Raw genomic sequence first — 7,727 nt, 5'->3', positions numbered from 1 at the left:
GGGAAGATTTTGCTCTTTCATCACTTGGGGCTGAAAGTAGAGGCTCTTGGGCTCATTTACTCGGAGCCCTGAGAACCTGTTTCTCAGCAGCCGCCCAGGGCCAGCAACAGCCTCTCTGTCCCTGCCGCTCCCTCGGGTTCAGGCCCCTTTGCAGCCCCTATTGGTGTGTGGTACACAGTCCAAAACAGTGGCTCGACCCTCCAACAGTGTATTATTTCTCAAGATCCTGCCCGCTGTGTGGGGCTCTGCTGGGCAGATCTTGGGCTCTGTGGATGAGGGACAGGGACTGGGATGTCCTTCACTTGCTATTCTGTGATGCTAGTGTCAATGACAATGTCTGCCACCAAGAAGCTCCCAAGGAATAATTTGTTCCATGAAAGGATGAAGGAGTGATGAGATTAAGGTCTGCTGGCCAGGGAGATTTCTTTTTTCAGATGACCTTGTCTATCTTTTTCTTCTGTGTGATTTTGTGTCCCCACAGAGGATCCCTAATGCCTTATTTCTAAGTCCCTTGAACAGTGTAAAGAGGGATTGAGGAATTCCAATCCACTGTCCTTTCCGTGACCTTGGGCAAGTCACTTGACAACCCCCAACCACAGCTTCAGTCTCCATCTGAGGACTGAACTGGTAAGTGTCTACCTTCCATGGGCCATTGCGAGGACTGAGGTAACCCTTACCCAAGTCCCTGCCTTTAAGCGCCCAGTAAATGTTCACCCTGCTAGTTTTGCCCTCATGTCTGACCAATTTATAAACACAACAGGGCTCAAGGTAGTTCTTCCATTTTTAAACCCTGTCGCCTTCTGGCTGGACAGGCTAAGCAGGTTTGGGGTCTTCTGCCCCCGCCCTCTGTTTGCCATTTCTGGCAGTCTCCTGCAGTGGGTAATGCAGTTGCTCAAGGCTTTTGAAGGCTGGGATTCTAGAAGCCAGGCCACTGTGAAGCTGCCTCCCTGAGCTCTCCCAGAGCTGAGGACAGACAGGTCCTCGAAGGCCTGCTCCTGCAGCCCTGCGGCTGTCCCTTGACATCAGATCAACCTGTACAGTCCCTTTGATGTCAGTCCCAAAACTGGAGCCTCATGCCCTGCTCTGAGGACCTGGGCTTTGAAGTGGGCCTATAAATTGAGCTTTCAGGAAGAAAGTTGTCTGTTGTGCCTCAGAGCATGGCTGGGTCCTGTAAAGGCACGCGGAGTGCCGTGAACACCTGATAAATAATTCTTTCTGGGCCCAAGAAAGAGTCGTTCCGTTTAAAGAGGAGGAAAATTCCCTTGACCTTTCATTGAAGTTCAGGGTGGGGGTAGCAGAGAGGGTTTTCGTGCCTTCTCTCTAAAGCCACTCAGGGCAGGCAGGGTGTCTGGAAGCGGAGCGCTCATGGCTGTCTCTACCTCCTGATCCCAGGTCCCCTCAACCAAGCCACTCCTCGCATCCCCTGGTCCTGCCACGACCCGGGAAAAAACTAGGGCCTGTGGCAGGAAGAGAGGCCTCGCCCCCTCAAGGCCAAACGCTGTGGGTTTGAGGGTCTGGCATGGTCAAGGGGTGAGGGAGACAGCAAGACGCCTTGGACTTCCACCTGAAGGAGTCCGAGAGATAAGCCCCAACTGACGTGCTGAGCACTAACACAGCGGGCCCTCAGCCGGGCCCCCTCTGGGCCTGGCTGGATAACAGCATGTGAGTTTGTGCACAGTCTTCCTTCATGGCAAGATGTGGCAGACAGAGAAGTTACACAACAGCATACAGCTGAGTGAGTGAGCAGACAGCAAATGCGTGTAAGTCAGCAAACAGCTGGCCCACGCCCGGCCATTCTCGTCCTGCCCGGCCATACCTCTCGCAAGGCAGGGCCACCCTCCTGACTTGGGCCGACCACTGACTTGCTTCTCTTTATAGTCCATCATCTCTGGTGATGCCTGCTTATAGTTCCATCTAAGCAAGTACCACCAGAGAGTGTATCTTAAGTTGGATTTGTTTCCTGGGATATTCTACTGAATGGGATATGACAGGGTAATGAATGTCGCTTCCACCATGAGGTTACAGGAGGACGATGGCTTCTGTCTTGGGTACCTTCCCCTGCTTTGTCACCCGCTTACCATCAGGAAACCGTACTAGGAGCTAACTAGGGAGCATCTGCCAGGCAAGGAAATGATGTCTTTAACCCACAGCCAGCGTGAGCACCCTAATCGGCAGCAGCCAGGTGGTGAACTTGAAGTGGGCGCTCTGCCAGGCTCGAGAGGCTGCAGCACTGGCTGACAGCTGGACCGCGGCCTTCTGAGAGACCCTGAGCTGGAGGCACCCAGCTAAGTTCATTCCTGACCCACGGATCGCTGAGATCGTCAGTGTTTACTGTTTTAGGCCATTAAGTTCTGGAGTCTTTTTTTTTTTTTTCCGGTACCGGGAATCGAACTCATGACCTTGCACTTGCCAGGCAGGTGCTGTGCCGCTGAGCTAAATCCCCAGCCCCTGCTGGGGTCATTTGCTACACAGCGACAGATAATATACTCACCAATAGCTTTTGTTGGTTTAAAAAAGTTTTCAGCATTTTGATGCGTGAGTAGGTTGATTAGCCCGTTCCTGACGGCCCATGGTTATGAGTGCAGCTTTTACCAGGTGTTCACCGACCTCCTGGGTTTCCTTTTTTGTAAAGCATCCGTCAGGCCCTTGCACTGAGTACCCTTCTCTGAGTATTCTGGGTGAGAGGCAGTCTTAGCGCTGAATTGCTCCCGAGAACAGCCCTAGGCCAAGGCTTGCAGGCAGATAGCTTATCTGGCAACTGGCCCAGGGAACAGAAGCAGAAAGGAAAGGAGGGACATCAGTGGAAGGGCACCTGCTTGGTCTCTGCTGTGGGAAATGGGGCTCCATCTCACTAAACTTTCCAAGGGGTCACATGAAAAATGCCTCAAAATTATCCACCTAAATATGTACAGTTTACAATTGTAAACTGCATAAATTACAAACATGTACTAATAAAAAATTATCCACCTAAGGCATGAAGAAAGTGTTTATACGCCTGCCTGGTGCCCCCACTGGCCAGCGGATCCCCTGAGGGGGTGAAGCCCGTCACTCTTCCACACACACATATGAATCCCATATGAATCTCACATGGGGACAGCTGGGAAGCCCTAGGGCAGAGGAGGCGGCATATCGAAAACTCAGGTTTGGCACGGTAATAGCTGAGGCAGTGTAAAATGTGGGTAAGAACCAGCTGTGGTGGCTCCTGACCTGTAATCCCAGGACTCCAGGAGGCTGAGGCAGAAGGATCAATTGTAAATTCAAGCCCAGCCTGGGAAATTTAGCAACTCAGTGAGATCTTGTTTTGAAAAACATAAAGTGTGTGTGTGTGTGTGTGTGTGTGCGTGTGTGTGTGTGTGGTAGAGCACAAAAAGTTTCTGCAACCATGGCCTCCTGTGGATTTATATATGTCTTGCAAATACCTTTTCCCACTCTGGGGCTTGTCATGATCTTCATGGTGTCTTTTTCTTTTTCTTTTTTTTTTTGAGATAGGGTTTCACTGTGCAGTTCAGGCTGGCCTTGAACTCACCATGTGGCCCAGGCTGGCCTCAAAACTCACAGTGATCCTCCTGCCTCAGCCTCCTGAGTGCTAGGATTACAGGTGTGTGCCACCACGCTCTTCATGGTGTATTGATGAATAGATATTACTAATTTTAAGGTAGTTGAGTTTATAAACTTTCCCTCTGTAGCTTTTTTTTTTTTTGCATCTTGTTGGAAAAGTCTTCCTGTAGTTAAGTCATAAAAACTGCTTCTTAGAGCTGTATTTGTTGCCTTTTGCAGATCTACAGTCCATTTGGTAACATGGGAAATGAGCCTGAGGTTTCATTTTTTCCGTTTGAATATTCAACTTACTGAAGACTCATTTCCTACTGCTGTGCAGTGCCACCTTTGTCATTAATCAAGTCTGTGTACACGTGAGTCTACTTCAAGGCTCCTTTTTCCGTTACATTGCCTATCTGCCTATCTTGTGACAGTGTCACACTATTTTAATTACTAGGGCTCTATTCTTAGTTTTGAAGCCTGAAAGCAAGGCTTCTCTCTTGTTATTCTTCACAAGTATCTTGGCTATTTTTGCTCTTCTGCATTTCCTTATACGCTTTAGAAGCAAATGGCCAAGTTTCACCCACTCCCTTCAGTTGCTTTTAAGATCGAGCTGCTTCGCATGCACACTAGGCTGGGGAGAACTGCATCTCTTAACAGTACTGAGCCTCTTACCCCAAACATGATACAGTCAGCCTTTCATTTATTTAGGCCTTGAAATTCTTTTTTAAATATTTTATAGAAAAAAAGAATTATTTCTAGCAATGGTGGACAAGTTTACTTTAAACTGACTTTCTCATTGAGAACAAGTAGAAAAAGCAAGCTAAAATGTAAAAAACACGTTTGAAGTCACTGGAGAACTATCAAAGCAGGGAATTTTTTCAGAGCCAAATGGAAGGGCAGGGAGCTTTGGTGCTCTTTTGTCTGTATGCTGTGTGGAAGGTGTAGCGGTTCTCAGACACATGGATAGGTGTGTTTTGTCAGTTTGGGGAGATTTTACCCATTCTCCCTTTAAGAGTTCACTCCTGTATGCTCCCAGTTCTCTCTGAGGCGCTCCCTCAGGTATATCCCCACCCTGCCTTGGATACTGGTCCTTTACTCTATTTCCCACTCCCGGGAAAGACGACTTCTGCAAAAACACATTATAGAATTTGACAAATTAGTTTTCATTCCATGAAGCATTTCTGAACCCATCTTTGACACTGGTAGTGGCAAACCCCAAGACCTTCATGCAACTTGGACATAGCAACCTTATCGTTCAAGGATACAGAGCAAAAGATGTGTTTTCCTAATCACAGCATTAAATGTTTAAGGTTATGCAGGCTGCACTATGCCAATCCTCAGTGCCAGATTCAGACAAGTACCTAAAAGCTCTTTTTTTTTTTTTTTTGGTTTTTCTCCGGTACCAGGAATCGAACTCACGACCTTGTGCTTGCCAGGCAGGAGCTGTGCCGCTGAGCTAAATCCCCAGCCCCTGTAAAAGCTCCTTGAAGGGATATAGCTCAGCAGCATAAGTGCCTGCCTGGCAAGCACAAGGTCCTGAGTTCAATTCCTGGTACGAATAAAAAATTATACTTTGGGCTGGGGATATAGCTCAGTGGCATAAGCGCCTGCCTGGCAAGCGCAAGGTCCTGATTCTCGGTACAAAAAAAAAAAAAGCTCTTTGATAAACGTGTGATTGTGACACGGAGGATCTCATCTTACTTACCAGGCTAGAAAGATATTTTCTCAGTCTCAACAGTATTGACGCTGAGGCAGGAGGATTGCCCCAAGTTCAAGGCCAGCCTGGGCTCAAGACCAGCCTGAATGACATAGTGAGACCATCTCAAAAAACAAAAACAAACCAAAACGAAACAGTTACTGGCAGTAAGATCAGGTAAGTCTGTGTGGGGTTCTTGTACAGATGTTGAGCAGCATCCCTGCCTTCTCTACCTTCTCTATAGCAATAGCACCTCTCAGTTGGAACAAAACAAAAAAATCTCTCTCAACACTGCCCAATATTCCCAGGGGAAAGGGAGCAAAAAATCACTCCTGGCTGAGAATCACTGGCCTAAGGATAATGCTCCAGGCCGGGTGGCACAGGCCTGTAATCCCAGCACTCGGGAGGCTGAGGCAGGAGGATCATTGTGAGTTTGAGACCAGCCTGGGCTACAAAGTGAGCTCAAGGCCAGCCTGAACTGCATAGGGAGACCCTGTGTCAAAAAGAAAATAAAAAAAGAAAAAAGAAAAAAAAGGATAATGCTCCAGATGAGAAAAGCCCTGATGGTTAAATTCTACTTGAAACTTAATACCAAGAACTAGTCAGCTGGACAAAAGTGTACCACCGGCAACCAGCAACATGGGTGATGTGTTGTATGGCTTCCTTTGGCTTTGGCTGCCTAGAAACTCAAAAGCCGAGTTTCATTTGGTAACTATGTGATGAACATCAACGTTCGGGGCTGATGTTTTATTTGTCATGTAACAATTCTTTTGGAAATGACATCGTTTGGAGAGACTGGCAGGATAAATGACACTGTACGGAACTTAACCTTAGGTGGCGACACCCTCGTACTGGTGACAGCTCGAGAATCCGTCGCGGTGGTACAAGTCAAGCTCTGCGAAGCAGCTTTGACAGTGGGCAGCAGCTGTAGGAAAGCACTGTTTGGTAGCGGGGGCATTCTTTGTGGACAGCACACAGGAAGTATTCCTTGATTTTTCCCGTCAGAAATAATTATGGGATGCTAAGAGTAAGACAGGGAGCTGACATTCTAAAAGCAAGTCAGCGGGGGTTTAGACATAGTAATCAGGGTGTTAAACTTAATGAGGAATTCAGTTTGGAGACAGAAGAGCGAAGTCACCTTTCTTCCCTTGGAAATCACCCAAAAGCCACAAAGAGAATGAGAAACAGATGTGCAAACTCCAGCTTCAACGAATCTAGAAGCTGAAACTCTTAACCCAAGTTGGGTAGACGAGTTGGAAAAATAGTTAATATCCAGTAAGGGCCCGGGAGGCAGCCCGCTTCTACGTGACGGGGATGGGCTGGTCTGTCTGCCAGGTGCGGCTGTCAGCAGGAATAGTCCTGTCAGCGGGCGGGGGTGAAGAGGAAACTGCGCTTTGAACAGCCCCGCAATGTCTGACCATGTTGGTTCACACACACATTGTTACGGTTTGTGTCTGCATGTCCCCCCAAATCCTCATGCAGTCCTGGGGCGGGCTTTTAGAGTTCTGATTGAGTGGGTGTGAGTGCTACACTGGCCTGGGCAGAGTCTGCACATGTAAGGGAAAGAGGCTTGCTCTTCCCGCGGCTCCTCCATCTTGTTCTTGTTGCTTTACTGTGTTCCACAGCCAGTCGCCCCGTCATGTGCCTCCCTGCCTTGGAGCCAGCCAAGTATGGACTGAAACCTCCACAAACTGTGAGCTAAATAAACCTCTCCTTCCTTAACTCTGGGCATCAGGTATTTTGTCTCAGCAACGGGACAAAAGCAAGCAAGACACACCCTCAGGTCAGGAAGAAAGTTCTGCTAGCCTGACCCCGCCTAACATGAAAAGCTCATGGGCATTTGGGAAGAATCTCATTTAAAGATAAGCATGCATTTTCCCATCTAGGAAAATGGCAGTTTCTTCTAAGAGCTCTTTTTTTTGAGCCATGGTCTCATTCTGTAGCCCAGGCTAGTCATGAATTTGCAGCAATCCTCCAGCTTCGCCTTCCAAGTGCTGCCATTATAGGTGTGTGCCACCACCCCTTGGCTAAGAGCTTCTTTTTGGCTCCTCTCATACTGGAGCCAATATAAACAGTTTCCTACAAATACTGTTGACTCTACTGTCAAAATATACCCACAATTGCTTTCTCACTACTCCTTCCTTTTCCACCCCAGTCCAAGCCCTGAGCTCCCTTAGAATACTGCCATAACCCCCATGATCCCTATTTTCAGGTGGCTCCCTATCATTCTTTTTAAGTACACCCGCCTAACTGCCCGTGTTCTCGTTCTTCCCAGAATAAAATTCAGAGTTCATCTTACGGCTGTAATGATCTCGTTCCTGCTCTTCAAACTCCTCTTGCAACCATCTGCTGTCCTTGGCTTATTCTCTGCTACATCACTGCCTCTCTTTCCCGTTTTAGTGTTTGTTACTATCCAACATGTACAACCGGTGTGTGTCTCTCCTCCCCCAGGAGAAGGGCCTCATTACGGCAGGGCCTGACCTTGTCCACT

Source organism: Chinchilla lanigera, unplaced genomic scaffold (genome assembly GCF_000276665.1).
Source record: "Chinchilla lanigera isolate Chin_1 unplaced genomic scaffold, ChiLan1.0 scaffold00013, whole genome shotgun sequence".
Classification (NCBI taxonomy): Eukaryota; Metazoa; Chordata; class Mammalia; order Rodentia; family Chinchillidae; genus Chinchilla; species Chinchilla lanigera.
This window is presented reverse-complemented; position numbering follows the sequence as displayed.